Here is a 19014-nt window from a genome sequence, read left to right on the forward strand (position 1 = left end):
GCAAAGACAGACTGGATGGATCAGTACAAGATACAATGCTTCTGAACTGGCTGCTTTTCCAATCCCCATGAAGCACACTGATAGCCTTGGAAATATATTTTAAAAATATGCTTTTTACGACTGTGAGTGAACTCAGAGCCAGGTGAAAGCTTGCCATTCAAACCCCATTTTGAAAGGGCAAAGCATATGCATAGCTATATAAGAAGTGTTTTCTATTAAAAAAAAGCCCAGGGACTTTCACTGGAAGTGATATAATGAAAAATGAGGTCTACAATGTGGGCTTATAAATCAAATATATTACCAGCATTTGTAGATTATTTGACAAATATGTTGGGTTTTTCTCGTAGTTTGAAAAAAAACCTTATTTGTGTTCTGCTAGTTCACTGTTATAATCTCCCACACACACACCTTTTCAAGTCAGATAAAACCAGGCAAGCAATTCTGTCTGCACAGGGTAATCTGCATTGCCCTCATCTTGCCATTTCATTGATATTTAATGTTCTCCCTACAAATCTGCTAATTCAGCTTGATCTTCATCCCACATTTAACGTCCTTTCTCCAACAACTTTACAGCCACCTCGCCAGCAATATTTGGCTTAGACGCACAGTCTGAGTCCCTGCTCCTCTGCCAAGCATTCATCTTTGGATGCATCAGTCCAGATTTTCCATTCCTCTGCTTTGGTGGAATTCAGTTATATTTAATTGAGTTACCCCTGACATCCTCCAGTGGCAGAGAAGAGACCTGGCTGATTGTCTTTGTTTTGTCAACTGCAATTTTCAATTACAGTTTTCTTAAAACTATCATGTCCAATTCAATGTCTATTTGACAGCAGGGCTATACGAAGCTCAATTTTAATGGCAAATAGTACATAAATAGTTGAGTAGACCAGTCCCTGGAGTCTCTGGTGGAGCACCAGCCCCCATCAAGCTGGAAGTTAATCAAGTGTCCAAGAGACTTTTCCTCCAATCATCCCTCTTGTCTATTTTAACTGGATGCCCTTCAGTGCAAAGTGTTAGCCTAACAGGGATGTGGAACTGAGGAAATGTTGATTTGACAGATTTATATAGAAGACTCCTCAACATATATGACTAAGGTTTGACTTAGTGCCTCTTCCTCATAACAGTACTCCTCTTTCCATCCACAGAGACATTTTAAAAACTTGTTTCCTCTCTATTCTGTCAATTTTTCGCTCCCAGATCAACAGGGTTAGAGATGGCCAGTTCATTACCTAGTGCAAGTCTCACTGAAGTCAGCAAGGGTATGTTGTTATACATATCTAACTCATGTTGAGGCTGATGGCTTTTATTTCCCGAAAATGCAGCACTGCAGAAATAGTGTCTGTAAGGATTTCTCAAGGTTTTATGGACACTTCAGGTAACATTTGATGAATTCCTGTTTTCTGAGAACACTATAAGTGCCATCAGAGAAACAGCCTGGCAAAGACAAAAATAGTTATTGCTTTGCCTCCTAAACATTTCAGAACAAATCTATGGAGCAGATGGAGGAAATATGGATTTGTATGTTTAATCTGAGAAATTAAAATGGCTGATAACTTTTTTATGAAGCTGGTATAGAAATGAGCTGTGTCAGAATGAAAATATTTCATCCTGACAACTCAAGTTTGAAAACACTATTAATTCTTTGTCACATAGCTCAGTATGGCAGAAAAGTTTTTTCTGCATAAGAGCATATTTAAACAGTAGCTGAAGTTCTTGCTTCTTAATGAAAACAAGTAAAAAGGTACTTTGTATTTTATTACAATACCATTAATCATTTCATTTTATTTGTTTGTTGTCTTTATTTTATTTATTGGTATAAAATAGTAAAAGCTTTGAGTATGTTAATGATTTTTGAGAAGGAAGAAGAAATCACTTACTATTCTACAATAAACAGACATAAACCAGAGGCAGCAGTAAGAGCACCTTGGTCTTTTAGCAAGAAGCTGGATGTGATATCAGGATCAGATGTTCAAGCTAAATAAATTTGGGGTTTTTTTAAATGAGAGATAAAACATAATCTTTCAAACAGTAAGATCTGAATTTGTCAAAATATTTTTCCAGACATATGTCCAGTATTGTAAAACCAAGGGGCTATACCAGAATTTCTTAAGCCCGCGGTTCCTTGGTATGCTCTGAAAGCATGGCAAAAAACAAAGCTAATAAAAACACTACTGAAAATCGCAAATTCCAGTTTACTTACATTTATGACATTTTAGTGTAGGGAACACTGTGATTTCTTTAACTCCTGTGCTACCATTGTTTATGCATATATTTAACTTTATTCCCCTGAATGGTATAATCAAATTCTCTAAAATTGATCATAATTTTAGAGTTAACAGTGTAGATGAGAGACTGCAGGATCTGGCATGTACTTTTTTCTCCAGTTCTAAACTACAGCTAAATTTTTTCTTTTACCTTAAGTAGTGTTCTTGTAGTCCTTCACAAGATCTTGCAATTTTGTAAGACTAGAAAAACAAAGATGATTTGAGGTTTAACAGTTATATATTCTTAAGCACTGCTTTTCAGATGCCTTGTAGAGTTTGGAATAATGCATAATCAAAACTGAAAATTATCTTTCTCCTTTAAATTTGTCTCTATGGACTTCTAAAATTCAATATTCTGTGACAATTTTTAGTTAATAGAACATGAAAAGGATTTTTTTCTTTAACTGTGAAAACAAGTGTTTTCCATTTATGCATTTATGAAATATTTGGAAAAACAAAACCTGTTTTAAGAAGTGAAAAACTAGATGGAGATGCTAGTGATTTACTTAGTAAATCATTTTTCCTGAAAACTGATACTATTTTATGGTGTTTCACACCTTTCTATGTACAAAAATCATGTCATGCTGGTAAATGCTGCCCAAGAACTTTCCCTGCCCACTACCCTGATTGGTTTTGGGTTTTTTTTTAAATGGATTCTATTCCTTAAGAGGGAATAAAATATACTTCATGTATAATATGGTTTTATGTAGAACACTGTATATTAAGTACTTTGGTTGTTATTTGTCCTTTGAACAGATGGACCTTCCAAGATTTACAAAAGAAAACACCTTTTTTTATCTGATTATACTACTGAATGCCCCTTTGTTTTTCTTCTTTAAAAAAGTAAGTAAACAGAGAGAATCTCAAAATCTATTATATCATTAGAGTTGTCCAATTTCACTAGTATGCAAATGGGACCATTTCCAAGAGACATCTCTTTTTTTTTATCAAAACCTTCCCTGGCCTTTTTCCTGTATCTGCACAGTCATTCATTGAATTTGTCATTCACTGACCCTTGCATTTGCACAAACTGAAAAATTCAAGGCAGTCTTTTGTTATAAATCTGGACTCAAGAACAAATATGACCTGATAACTCCGAAGACCTAATGCAGGAACTACAATATATATGATAGTATAGATATACTCTAAATAGTTGTAACCCCTAACAATTATGTGTTCATATACTTCAGCTTGGATACTATTAACAGTATTAATGTATTTTAAAATATATAATAAATATATAATTTTTTTATATTATCTGATAGCATCACCATTGTGCATTTAAGGTACATGCTGACATGATATAGTCTTAGTTTTGGCAGAGGTACAGATTAATGCCAGTGCATATGAAGGCAGCTATTTATTATAAAACTCTAATAATGAAAAAAAGACATGGTGATAGTATAATTCATGAGACAGCACTGATGTGAAGATCTGTCTAATGTCATCTATAAAGTACCAAAGCAATTAAATCTGTATGTAGCTAATAATTTCCGGAACACTACTTCTTAGGAAGTTCACTCCTTAAAGAATAGATTATCAATTCTTTGTCTTCAGCTTGCACTATGCTGCCATAATTTGCATTATAGAAAATAAAATAAACCCTAGCAAGCAACAGAAGTCCATGTTAATCTAACAGGTCATAGTATAACATTACCATTCCTTAAATTTTTGTGTAAAGCTAAACCCCTCTTCTTGTGTTGTAGGCCCATGAAGAGTATGTCGTCTTCAGCTTGTCCTGTTCTCAAAACTTTCACGCATATTTGAGCTTAAAAAAAAAAAAAATTACATTACGTTTCTAAGAAAATCCATATCTCATCTTCCTCAAAATGGGGCCCTTATCTCATATGCCAGTTACTGCAACATCCTTCTCTCTTTCTTTGTTAAATGCAGTCTCAGCCTTGCTCCCATGCAACCCACAGGATGTATGTACATTGACTATAGAGATTTCGCCGTGCACCCCATCCCTGGGTTTCCATTCTCTGTTTCATTGACCACACTTCTGGATTTCCTTCTGTAAGACTGCTGATACCCATATGCACTTATTCTCATTTCTTATAACAATACTGAGCCCTGGCCCGACATAATGCCAGCCTACACTTCTCTTGTTAACCTTTAAACACAGAGGCTTTATATTTCTTTCTGGCACCTTTCATACTCTAAAAGAAAGCTCCTTAATTAGTCACAAGGCTACCTCATTATTTTTTCTTGCCTATCTTCCTTACAATTTTCCTTTTCTCTGACTCTAATAAACCTTGGACAACAGCATTCTACTTCTTTACTCTTTTATTAGTCCTTTCACTTAGCCTAAGTTCTTTCAGAGGGATAGGATGTCTTGTGGTCCCTATTGCCACGATGCCAAGGACAATGGGTCTTTATCCATGAATTAGGCATCTCAATGTTATAAAATTTTGAGTAGTAACTTGTATTCCCTATGAGTTGATCTCTACTCTACATGAAACAGACATATAAATAGGATTTTAGAAGCTTGAATTAGGAAGCAATGTGTTCTAGGGCATTTTCATTTTAAACCCTTAAGGAAGAGTCATGATTGACTTTTGTGCTGGGATTTCCCATTGTACATTTCCCTTTCATATGCCTAAGGAAACCCTCCTCCACATCAGACTTCAGTGTGTTTTGTTCTGTAAAAATTGCCAGATGCTTCAGGGAAGATTAGAAAAACTCCATAGAGGAAAATAATGTAAAAAAATATGATAGAAAGTTCTTTTAATCCTATCAGTTCATCACTGGCTTATATGCTGAAGCATGAAGGTTCAAGAATGCTCATTTTGTCAAGGGAAAAACAATTACTGTGTTTATGACTATAATTCTGGCTTTGGCAATTTTAGAGGGAGCGATAAATAAAACAAAACAAAACAAAACAAAAAGCAGAAACATATTCTTTTTTATACATTTCATCTTTTCCCCCTATCTCCTCTCATTAGGAAAGGGCAAAGAACAGAAATAGTCACTGACTTTGGAACAGAGATTAGGAAATAAAAGGACATTAATTACCATCAAAGAAGTAGGAGTAATGGAAAAAAGACAGTGATATTAACCTGGATAAGCTCAGTAAGTTAAAGATAAAACTGTACTCATGACATGAATAGCCGTTGCTAGTTTCTGCAGCAAAGGAGAAAAGTACTCAAGGCAATGATGGCTTAGTCACTCTTGTAAAAAGGAAGATTTTACCTTTTTTTTCTGTAAGTGAAAGGAATGCTAGGGGGAGGTGCATGATGGAAAAGCCTGAGAGTGTATAGCAATAAAAAAAAAAAATGGCTGTACGAATGAACTCTGTGGCACCAGGAGGCAAATACAGACATTATTAAGTGTAAGGAATGACAAATGCAAAATGTCAGCATATGTGGAGACATTCTTGAAAGAAAAGGTCACAAGAAAATGACACATAAAAGATGTGTTTGTTATGAAAAAATATTCTAAGTCAAAGCTGAAAACCTATATTTAAAGACACTACTATATATATTTATTATTACTACTAGGAGAGTATGTTATCCATAATATGTAGACTATGCACAGTAGGAATATGTATCTAATCCACTCACTCTAGTGTCAGTTAGTAGAAGCTTTGGAAATACAAAATATGAAATGCAAATTTACTCCCTTTTCAAAACCACTCAAGGATGAAGAAATGTCTTTGTATGGAACAAAGATTTTATTTGCATGAAAACAAATAATTGCAAAAGAAGAAAATCTAAAGGTCCACTTTCCTTAACAATACTTTCAGAAGTGCTGAGGGATCTTGAACCTTTTCACGTCAATATTCTTCCTCTTACTGATTCTGCTTTAGGATTTCCTAACATTGCTTCTTTCCTCATTTGACTAACATGTGTGTAACCTTGTCACAGATGATGTTGTTGGAAGGGTTACACCATTAAGATAAGGCCAGTTAAGGGACTTCCTGAGCTAAAGATGTTATCTTTGACTATGTCATAAAATCTGATAACCCTCTGTGAAGAAGTGGTAATAAAACTCCTTCATATTGCAATAAATGAATGTGGCCGGTGTTATTTTTTTTCTAGGTACTTGCAATAGCAGCATATTTTGCTTTTGAGATTCCTGGCACTGTAAGATGACATTCAGAGGTCCAGCATCTAAAGATTCCAGGCTGCCTGTCTGCTTACTCACCACAACAAGCTCTGGCACTGAACTCACCTCAGGAAAATGCAATGCTCCTGCTAAGGGAAATATGAGACCTTAGACACTCTGTTTCTTGCATTTTTCATAACAGTCACAATTTAAAAAGGGTCTTTGAGCTCTCATTTGGAGAAACACTACCCAAAAAGAGATTAGTTGAATCCTGAAACCATTGCTGATAGAAAGAAGATAACTTCCCTTATCTCAAAGCAATGTGATCTTCTTATTAATATGTTGTATCAGAGCAGTTTCTAGAAATATGTCCCTGGATCATCTGAGACTATCTTGCAAATACAGAAGGAAAGGATGCACCAAGGATGACAGGGGCCACCTGAATGCCAGCAACTCATTCTAATTCACACACACTGATGTATATCTAGACATTCGCATTACCCGGTAGCAAAAGTGTCACCCTCTGAATCCCACTCAGGAGCTGTCACCACCTTCCATCAACACTAGGAGGTGTTGGACACCTGACTGAAGAAAACCATGTGAGGAAAAAAGAAATCATTGTGTGATCAAGGTGTTCCCTAAAGTGTCCTAGACAAATAATTCCTGAATAAATACTTTAAAAAAATCAGACAATCTGTTAATAAGAGAAACATTAATTCAATTTGTAGTTCTACTCTACTGTCTTAGAAGAGAACTTAATAATCAAGTATCCAAACGCTGTTCCTTTAAGACAAATGCATGTTTATAGTCGACAAATTTGATTTGATAATTTACATTAGTGTTGTGGCATATTGACAGTTTAGTTAATGCCTCTTGCATCTTCTATGCAATTGTTTGACAACATTGCCTTATGACTTTCCGGAGCTGTCAAACACACTGAGTCTAGATCTTCACATGAGCATGCATGAATGGTTCAGTAGCTTCTGTGCACATGAAAGCCAGAATGATGGAACACAGAAATACAGTTAGAGGCATAGATAACCAAACTCAATTACTCTACATAGTTTTCACTCTGTTGACTCTGGTAATTTTAATTGTTTTCAATCACAAACAAGACAAAGGTCAATATGAACGTGAATCATACTGTGTCATGTGGTTCTTGCAGACTTGCAAACAGGTTTGTCAGCATTTCTGGCAAACAGCAGCTGCATGATGGCACCAAATGTTTTATGTCTAAAGCTCATTAGTTTTTTTCTTTGCTTTACAAAAATAGAAATCTGTGCACGCTTTGAAACAGAAAGCTCTGAACTCAAACTGTACATCACAGTCATCTTTTTTTGAAATGCCTCCTCAGGTAAGGCCATTAACATATTTATACAATCCACTTAAATTACAGAATTAAGAAGTAGATTAGTTACAAAGAAAATGGATCTATTCTTCATAGCAAGAGTCAGTCTGCCTGATGGTTGTTTTTGGAAATATAGTGTAGCAATAGGGGGTGAGGGAAAATACACAGACATGTACAAGATAGGAACAAAGGTTTCTTATGCTTCCTATATCCCTGCCCTCAGTTTCAAAGCACTCTGCCCCTTCTAAATATAATGAGGATTTTATTTTCATAAACTCAGTCTACAAGAAATGATCAAATGAATGAATGAGATATAGATAGACTGAAAAAAGAGAGGTAAGATATGCTGGCCAAAATGAAATTCCTATTAGAAACTGTTTAGAATTATAATCTCCCAGTTTCTTTAACTTTCTGTATTTGTTGATTACAGAAATAATTGTTTTTGTCTTTGGCACATGCAAGGGCTTGTCACACCTCACAATTTATAAGATTTTTTTTCCCTGTGTCATTGTTTGTACACAGTGTAGCCAGAATGACTAAAAGCTAATGCATACTCTTCTAAAAGTTTCATTTGGGTTACAAATATATCTTAAACCTGAATTGTTCAAAATATACGTGCACAAATAGATCAATGACACACAATCCTAAAAGATGAAACACCAGAAACTCTACCAAGAGGCCAAGGGAGTGTTCACTTTCTGTCTTTCTCATGATAGAAGCAGGATGGCCTGGAGGCAGGGCAATGCAACAATTATATGGGCATTGCCCAGCAGGAATGGACGCAGCCAAGCTGGCCAGTGTATGTCCTTCTAAACTCCTGAAAAAAATTTGTAAATAAAATGACTGGCAAACTCTAAGCCAGTGATGACCCACTTCTGACTAGCAGAAAGGAAATGGAATTCTTGGCATGTCTGTGGCCAACACAGACTTTCACAACTGGAGAAATGTGGAAAGATTGTCCCTTTTCCCTCCCCCCATAAAACATCAAGAATAATGACAACGTGCATCAGGACCCAAGATACCTTCTCTTCAGCGCTGTCATGAAAATCACAGCAAAGTTACAAACAGAAAGTCACATGCAAAATTACAGAATAAGAATTCCTATGCCTATCTCCTTGGACACCAGGAGGACAGGTATTAACTTCCCTGTGCAGACTTTTGCAATTAATTGATTTGATGCCATGTCCATGCTGCCTCTAGGATAAGTCCCCTCAGGAAGTGGGTAGGAAGTGATTGCAATATACATTATTATATTTTCAGTGGGTGTTGTCTGTGCAGTGTCCATTACCTCTGCCTCTGACCCTTATAAGCATTATTGCAACTACTCTGTAGCTGTGCTGTGAAGACATGCAGTGATATTACTCTTATTTATTAGTGCAGAAAATGATGTATTGGAAGGCTGAAATCTAAATATTTAGATACTTAATTTCAAATAACTCCATTTAAAAAGAAAAAAAAAATCAGTAGGATACAGACACCTTTATAGACCCAAAGATTTTGTTGAAACAGTTTGTCTAGGGGTACCACGAGGGCTTATGGGATCAGGGGAACTGAACCCTTTTGCGATCCCTAACTACAGATCTGGCCTAGTTGGTTATTTCCAGTATTTCAGTATTTAATCTCCTTGAAGGGAAACATGTATTTAGTCTCAGAAATAGAGATGAAGTTATTTACTGACTGTAAGTCAGGACACCATGTAGCCTGAGAGCATTTATACAAAGCTATTGTTAAAGAGAATTTATACAAAGATAGGTGTGTAATTGCATCCTTATCATTAGTTTATGGGCATATGTGTCCTAATATGTGCTTATGTTACTTTATCCATTTCAAAATCTATGAACTGCAATGAAATTAACCTTGTGTTTGAATGAGTTTTTAGTGCAGAAGCATAGCTCAATAACACAGAGAAACCTCTTTTCTTTTTGACGTATGCAAAGCCTACTGTAATCTGCTTGTCCGTGGGATACAATAAACTCCACAAAAAATTATTCAAATTTGACTGCTGTGTAAAAGGTTTATGCAGACTAATGGGAACGTTTCACAGAAAACTGTAGTAGATTCTGGCTACTAGACTTCTGTTTCAGCTTCTAAGTTGCCTCTGATGTAGGTCATATTCTTATTTTTGCTTTCGGTGCTGCTCACAGAACCATTCAGGAACAATTATTTTGTTATTACTATGATTGTTTTTCATTTGGACTGCTTATGACTTTATCCAAATGCCTCAAAATCCACCAGTAATGTTCAATGAACTTTTTTACTAGCTAGAAGTTGGAACGGTTTTTTCCCTCAATGTCTTTCCTGAACTGAGGGGCCCAGAGCTGAACACAATACTCAAGGTGCGGCCTCACCAACGCAGAGTACAGGGGAAGGATCACTTCCCTGCTCCTGCTGGCCACACTGTTCTTGATGCAGGCCAGGATGCCATTGGCCTTCTTGGCCACCTGGGCACACTGCTGGCTCATGTTCAGCTTCCTGTCAATCAGCACCCCCAGGTCCCTTTCTGCCTGGCTGCTCTCCAGCCACTCTGTGCCCAGCCTGTAGTGCTGCAGGGGTTGTTGTGGCCAAAGTACAGGACCCAGCACTTGGCCTTGTTGAACTTCATCCCGTTGGAATCAGCCCAACTCTCCAGCCTATCCAGGTCCCTCTGCAGAGCACTCCTACCTTCCAGCAGGTTGACACTCCCTCCCAACTCGGTGTCATCTGCAAATTTGTTAATGATGGACTCAACCCCCTCATCTAAATCATCAGTAAAGATATTAAACAGAACTGGGCCCAGCACTGATCCCTGGGGGACACCACTGGTGACCGGCTGCCAGCTGGATGCAGCCCCGTTCACCAGCACTCTCTGGGCGCGACTCTCCAGCCAGTTCCTGACCCAGTAGAGAGTGTCCCTGTCAGAGCCGTGGGTTACCAGCTTTTCCAGGAGTATATTATGGGAGACAGTGTCAAAGGCTTTGTTGAAGTCCAGATAGACACATCCACAGCCTTCCCCTCATCCACCAGGCGAGTCACCTGATCATAGAAGGAGATCAGGTTGGTCAAACAGGACCTGCCCCTCCTAAACCGGTGCTGGCTGGGTCTGATCCCTTGTCCATCCTGTAGGTGCTGTGTGATTGCACTCAGGATGATCTGCTCCATAACCTTACCAGGCTTGCTTTTGACTCTCTTCGATCTTCAATCTGTTGACTGCATTTCCCTCCAATATAATGAGGGACCCTCCTGAGGAGCCACAAAATACGTGAGAGCCGGAGGAGGGATCAGCACAGCCCAAAACTCATTGTAATGGCAGTTTAATGGGGCCTCCAGGGACATGTACTTTAAGTGGTTGAGGGACCCCTTAGAGTATAAATTCTTATTTCCCTTGGAGAAACTGCACTATATAACATTTAGAAAGTTGTAGGAATTTACTGCTATGCCTCAGTCATTATTTCACAGATGTTCATGCACCAAACATCCAATCATGCTGCAAATCACAGGCTTTGTGACAGAGAATCAGAATTTGGCACTGTTTGTCATTTGAAAACCCTTTTCTGAAAGGCAGAAAGCAAATCCTTGCCGCTGCTTTCTAAGAGGGGGTGGTTTTGTTTCAGCTGGCATGAGTCTTTTTTTTAAAATACTGCTTCTATTAAACCATTCCCATTCAAACACCTTCTCTCCCTCCCTAGAAGTTAAGCTGCATACTGCCTATAACACATTACAGTTTGTCTCAAAAATGTTAAGCTCGGTGTCTCAGTTCTCAAGATTAAGTGGCACAAGGCCAGTGTAAATTCATTCCTGAGGTGGATTCCTCTTTGGTTTAAAAAGTAGCAAATCCTTCTAAAAAATATCACAAGGAGCGGTGTAACATTTGGAAAACAGAGAGCCTGTGAAGAGGCAGCACTGCCCTCTGTATGACATTCATATACCACAGTGGAAATGTGTTACATTCTGAAACTAATTTTCTTTGGGGGATTAGAGAGAGAAAGAAATGGGTGGAGAAATTGGAAGGGATTAGATTATATTTGTGTGATAAGAAAGAAATCTTGGAAATAAATTCTCTCAGTGACTGAAAGGAGGGGCAAAGGTGGGGAGAAAGCTCTTGCAAGGTAACACATTTCAGGAATCACTGGGAGCATTTTGCATGATAGCACAAGAGGAGGAAAACCTTTTCTTAACTTAAAGTAAAAAACATAACTCAAAAAAGAAACCAGCTGTTCCTGATATATCCCCAACCTACTCCTCACTGGCACCAGTATCTTGAAAGCTGTCTAGTCCTGCCCTTTTCTATCAGACATGCAAATCCTGGGTCCAAGCAGAATTTGGGTCTTACTTTTCCAGTAGAAGAACTTGACAGATATGTCATTCTTTTCTTTCCAATCATTTTCTAGATGTAATTTCAGAGCTATTTATCCATTCAGGCTTAGTTCACTGTCTTCTGTCTATAACTCAACAGTGATCTCCATCTTCTCATCCTTTTAATTAATGCTTATTCACTGAGCAGTGTATTGAGGGAAGTTTTACATAAGACTGCTGCTGCACGGCAAATGAAGCTGGGGGGCAGTGGTGGGAAGGATTGGAAGCAAACAGGAGCACATTGCCTTCTTTTTTCCTTTGTTACATTTTGTGTATCTCATGTTTGCTATAAAAGATAGTGTTGAAGATAATCTTAGCAAAAAGGAAAGAAAGAGTCAGAAATAGACAAATACCATCCCTAAGTGTCTGAATGGCCAGAGAATACATAGAAAATACATTTATGTGTTCAGGACATCTTAGCTACAGGCTGTTTCCAGCAGTCCTTTTCCTTCTGGATGCACAGCTTTGATGCTGTCTACAAGGAGTGCCTGGAGAAAAAGTTGCTTATGTTGGGTTAGAAGAGGAGGGAAATAAGAGAAGAGGAGGGAGTGGAGGGAACCTAAGCTTATCTGAGCTCTGTAGCTGACTCAGTCTCTGGTCTCATCTCACAGACGCTGGTTCCTGATTTGCTGCCCCTTAAAAGATTTTTCTTCATATTGGTTGTCACCTTTATTCCTAGCTGCCATCCACGGCCTCAGTAGCAATATCCCACACGACCCTGTTGCCTGCATAGCTTACAAACCAGCAAACTTCCCCAGGGTGGCTTCTATCTTCCTATTTTCACCCTAAATCCCAAACACCATCAGTGTTCCCTAGTTCCCACCCCAGAGACTACTGACAGCCCCAGCCGATGTCTCATCCTTGGACTGGTGATGGGTGAGTGCAGAATATGGATGAAGAATCCAGCTTGTGTTATGTCTGATAATGGATTCTGAAATATCTGAGAAAGCCTAAGTCTTGGCTTAATAAATTTCATTTCAGGGAGACCCATGCTTGTAAAACATGAACTCTGTGTGTGTCTCACCAGCAGTGAAACATCTTTTACTGGGCTGTCTCTGACAGCTGGCTGGTTGTAAAAGCTCACTTTGAGATAAAAATAGGATTTCCTGCAGAGGATCAGTAATAAATGTTGATCTGTGAAGTTTATTTGGCTCAGGCTGAGAGGTGAAGGAGCAGTGCATTTAGGAATGGGTTTTTCCCTCTGGCAAAGAAGTTGGAAAACTCTAGGAGCTGAAAAGGTCCTCTAGGCTGATCCCCAGGATCTCTAGGCTTTGCACCAGAGTTTTGAGAGGTTGTTGGCTGATTCTCCATGTCAAGAGGGAAGCCAATGTACAAAAAGTGTGAATTCATGTGAAAATCTGAGGTGTAGTTAAGCAAAAAGGGCATAGGTCAGTGGAATACAGCTCCTGGGTATGGACAACAGCCTACATTTTCGTACTGTCCCATACAAAGTTATTCAAGCACAAATAAAAAAGTAAAAGCCATGATTACAGGAAGGAGGCCCAAGGATGCAGTGACTCTGAGAAGGACTCAGGGCACTGATGAACTGGGCATGTGGGCTCAGCACACCTATATGATCATCACAGTTCTGGGAAGAATAAAAGGGGAATATTAAGTAACGCTGCTGACATTATGCTTCCACTGTATTCCTACTGCCACTGCTAGAATATTTAGTCCAATTTGGTGTTACAGACCAAAAAATACACAGATAAATTGGAGAGATCAAAGCAATGAGGAACATGCTGAAGCAGCTCCTGGGAAGAAAGAGTGAAGGAAGTCAATGTATTTGGCTTACAGAGATAAACAGGAACTTGGTTGCAGTCTGTAAGTACAACACTAAAGAACAGAAGTGTGGTAATAAGGTCTCTGAAGTCTAGTAGACAAATGAATAACAAAATCCTGAGTGGGAGATTGAATCCACATAAATTCACGAACCTTCAAGAACAAAATTTATATTTTATTAGAAATGACAATCAACAGTTAAAAAAAACTTTGTATTTTGAAGTAGGTTTTCTATCATTGAAAAAAGTTTAGTCATGGTCAGACACTTTTCTAATAATGGCTTCAGCACAAGCAGTAATTAATTCAGCCCTTAGCTTCTGTTACAGCTGAGGTCATGAAGGGACATTGATAAATTTTAACACCAGGATTAATGAACATGTGTTCATCCCACAGTCCCTGGTATATGCATTTAACATCTGGACTTAAAGGACCAAGATCCTCACCCATTCTACCCTAAAACTCTCCAACAACTCAGGGAAATGTTCCCTAGAGGAGTTTAAGCAACATTATCAGGTGATTTTAGGAAGGATAAAACATTACTCAGAAAACCAAATTTTCTTTAAAATCTCCGGAGGAGAAAAGATGGTGAGAGCTATTTAAGGCTCTTCTGCTGCCACATGTCACACATTGTGACGCACTCTGTCAGTGTGGTTACACAACACCACCACCTCCTCAGACACAGCCTCCTTTCCATGGAGGGCCTGTGCCTCCCCTGCCACTCTCTGGCCCCCCAGCATGCCAAAAGGAAAGTAACAAAACCCTGCTGATATCTGTCACACCCATCAGTTGTGAAGCAAGGATGCATTCTTCTCTTCCTAGAGACTTCTTGCCTCTCTTTGGCTCACAAAACCCTTGCTATGATCAAAATACAATTGCTATTTTATTAATTATTTACTGACATTTAATTTGGTGTTCTATAGAAGTACCAAAGGATGCTGGCATTGCACACGAGAGAATCAATCCGGCAGTCATTCCGCCTCCTGGCACCGGAGTCTTATAGAGTTAGGGCATATAAACTGCACTTCTAGTTTTGCATACAGCCCTTCTGCATACAGCCCTCACACTCGTGAGCAGCTCAGGTGAATCACTGTGTCTGTTCATGCAATCAGAACACCGGAGGGCCCTGAAATGCTGTTTTGCAGCAGAGTTTTGGTCAACCAAGACAATTATCAAAAATTAAATTCCAACTCTCATAACTAGCAGAAACAAGATTAAAAAAAAACATGTAAATAATTTAACAGGAGTATTTTGAATGGGTTTTGACAGAATTAAGAGCACCAAGCTTAAAATATGTACTGCTGTGGTTAAGATTTCTTTTTTTAAATGTTTCCAGGCTTTTTTAAGCATGTGTTTACATAATAAGCTACTGGCATGAATATATGTATATATATTTATAAAATAAGGCTACATGAGGCTACCAGTAATCTCAAAGTGAAGGTTGCCCAATACTTTTCAGAATAGGGCTGTGCCTTGAAGCATTTATCATTCCTTTAAACTATAATAGGTGTCTGCTTTTGAATGACTTTTTAGAGGGAGAAAAAAGCAAAGATCAGCTATTTCTGACCTTGAGATTAAAGGAAAATATTGTGCCCTATCATTTTCAAAGTACATGTTCAACAATTTACTTAAGCAACTTGAACAATCCTGTGATTCTCTGATGAGGGAGCCAACTAAGGAGGAAAGGAGCTGTCCCTTGGGTAAACTCTGCCTAAATAGAAATTAAAAGCCTTTCAAAACCTGTGTTTTCAATGCACAATGAGGATTCCAGATAAACACCCCCACCATTCTGCCACACTGAGAATAATGCAGTTTGGGACTCTCAGGCAAAGGGATATGCCTGCACTTGCTCTTTGTCTGTCATGCGTGACTCTGGCCTGAGCCATGGGAATACAGGAGCCATGGGAATACAAGGAACTGAAAGCAGCTGTGCCTGGTTTTGTGTCCAGGCACTATGAAGAAAAAAAGTGACCTGACCTGTGTGCATAGGAAGGGAGATTAAAGAAAGGCTAAATCTAAATTTATAGCAGACTGGATCAAAGGCGTCTTGGATTTAGGATGATTTTAACTGTGAGGACTAAGTTTAAGTTTTACAAGTGAAATTAGTGATAATGTTGAGTTTGCAAATTTACCATTCTCTACAGGAAGATAAAAACACTGAAATTGAAAAGTTTATTTGTAACGGAAGAGTCAAGTACTCTTTCAAAGATCTTACCTTTCCTTTCTATTTAAATTTTTAATCTTCTTTTTTTTTTTTTTTTCCAAAAACCAAAGGGAAAGGCAAACTCCACTATTATTTTGGTAATTCCAACCCACTTATGTCTTCCCAGGCAAGCCATGTTTTCTTTCTAAAAGCACTTCACATAGAAATACCTCTTCCTTCTCCTTTACAAATACAAGTACAGCAAGCTTTTCTAGAACTGAAGATCAAATGTGCTACTCAGATCTGTGCCCTCTGGGATTAGTCATGTTTTCAGAAGCTGCTAAGAGCTTTCCACCCTTCTAAACTGGCAGGAGCCCAAAGCACATAGGAACCTGCGGGAAGTTCCCAGTTTAAAACTATCCAGTGCTGCTTCTATTAGGTTGTCTGAGTGCAATACACAGATACTTTATTTCAAACACAATTTTCTAATCTCTTAATTTCACAGAATCACAGAATGGTTGAGATTGGAATGGACCTCTGGAGGTCATCTGGTCCAACACTCTCCTACTCCAGCAGGGTCACCTAGAGTCAGTTGTGCAGGATCATGTCCAGATGATTTTTTGATATCTCTAGCAATGGAAATTCCATGACCTCACTGGGCAGCCTGTGTCAGTGCTTAGTCACACTCACACAGAAAAAGTGTTTCCTGATGTTCAGAGGGAACCTCCCATGTTTCAGTTCATGCCCATTGTCCCTTGCACAGCCACTCCTGAAAAGCACCTGGCTCCTCTTTGCATCCTGCCTTCTGAAAAGCTCCTTCTGATCCTTCTCTCTGGGCTAAACAGTCACAAATCTCAGCCTTTTCTCACGTGGGATGCTTCAGTCTCTTCATCATCTATGTTGCCATCCATTGGACTCTATCCAGTATGCCCATGTCTCTCTTGTACTGATGAGCCCAGAACTGGAAGGAGCGCCCCAGGTGTGGCCTCAACATCGCTGAGTAGATTGGAAGGATCACTTCCCTCTACCTGCTGGCAATAATTTGTCTCATGGAGGATACTATTAGACTTCTTTCCTACGAGGGTGCATTGCTTGCTCACGTTCAACCTGGTGTTCACCACAACTCCCAGGTTATCTTCTGCTAAGCTGCTTTCCAGCTAGTTATCTTCCAGCATATCAGTGCCTGTGGTGGTTCCTCCCCAGGTGCAAGGCTTTGTATTTTTCCTTATTGAACCTTATCAGGTTTATGTTGGCTTGTTTCTCCAGCCTGTCAAGGTCTCTCTGGATGGCAGGACAACTCGCTGGCGTATCAGTCACTCTACCCAGTTTTGTGTTGTCAACAAACTTACTGAGGTTAAACTCTGTCCCATCATCTAGATTGCTGATGAAAGTGTTAAACATGACTGAACCTGATACTGACCCCTGGGGTATATCATTAGTTACTGGCCTCCAGTTACAATTTGCTCTTCCCCCTGAGTCTGATCACTCAGTCAGTTTTCAACCCACTTCACTGTTGTCCATCCAGCCCATACACCAACAGCTTGTCTACAAGGATCTTATAAGAGACAGTGTTAAAGGAGCTGAAGTCCAGGTATACAATATCTACAGCTTTTCCCTCATCTACCACACCAACCACTATATCATAGGAGTTTATCAAGTTGGTCAAGCATGATTTACCCCAGATGAAGCCATGCTGACTACTGCTGCTGGTTTTTCTGTCCTTAATATGCCTGCAAATGGTTTCCAGAGTTAGTAGCTCCATCATCTTATAAGGACTGAGGTGAGGCTGACTGGCCTGTAGCTCCTTGGTTTCTTCTCTCCCTTTGTGAAGATGGGGTGATATTTTCTTTCCTTCAGTCTTCAGGAACTTTTCCCAGTAGCTAGTATTGATTATAGATTATTGCCTTGCAATGATGTCTAGCAGCCCTCTCAGTGTTCACAGGTGCATCCTGTCAGGGCCCATGGATTTATGTGTATACAGGTTGCTTAAGAATTCCCTGATCTGATCCTTTTTTCACCAAGGGTACATCTTCCTTTTACCAGTCTTTCTTCTTGGTCTCTGGGACCTGGGATTCCTGAAAGCCAGTCTTGCAAATAAAGACTGAGGCAAAGAAAGCATTCAGCACTTCAGCCTTTTCCACAGCTTGCATATGCAGGTCCCCCATGTCACTGAGATAGGAAGATGATCACATTTTCTCTGGTCTTCCTTTGTCACCTATGCGCTTATAAATGCCCTTCTTGTTGCCTTTCACGTCTCTGGCCAGTTTCAATTCCATGTAACTTTCCTAACTTCATCCTAAGCAATCCTAAAGAATAGTAGAAATACTGAATATTTTGGCATTCTGCTATGATTCTCAATAGCACCATGGCCTGGCAACAGACTTTGTGAAAACAGTTCTTAATTATGGATGTCCCGTTCTCATGCAAGAAATGTGAGCTTTTAATAGAAAAGGTTATGTTCATCTGTATTTCACTGCACTATTTGAAAACTGTCTACATGTTAATAGTTTTTCTAGCATTTCAAAGAATGTCAGACCATAGGAATCTCACTTTTTAGCAATACATCATATTTAATTTTGGAAAAAATGCTCTCTCCAATAATCTTTGCGTGGAGAAGAGGAGGTAATGATGAATGGCCATACAAGCCAACTCAGCAAGTTGGGACTTTTGCTTTGTTTCTTTCAAGAGAAAGCAAAACCATGGAAAACTTCATAGTATTTTGCGAGCCACTGTGTTATTTCGCATAGTTTTAGCATACATGGCTAGCATACAGATAGTAAGTAGATCCAGTGGAATGGTATTTGCTGACTCATGTATGAATTACGTTGATATTTGTTTTAGCATTAAGGATATTTGCAAACCAGTCCAAGAATTTCACACTTACTGGTGGCTAAAAACACCCTTTACATATCATCAGCAGATAAGTGGAAAACTGGGTTAATAGCCAAATACTTGAAGTAAGTTTTGGTTTGGAAAGCCAAGTCACTTGCCAATTAAAATTTCTACAATTCTGTCTATTGGAGGCTCTGCCTACACCTGCAGACTAAAATACTGGGAGATACATATGTTTGACATAGGAGATATATTCTGACATACTTTTG

Source organism: Myiozetetes cayanensis, unplaced genomic scaffold (assembly GCF_022539395.1).
Source record: "Myiozetetes cayanensis isolate MyiCay16 unplaced genomic scaffold, myiCay2020 scf2-11, whole genome shotgun sequence".
Taxonomy (NCBI): domain Eukaryota; kingdom Metazoa; phylum Chordata; class Aves; order Passeriformes; family Tyrannidae; genus Myiozetetes; species Myiozetetes cayanensis.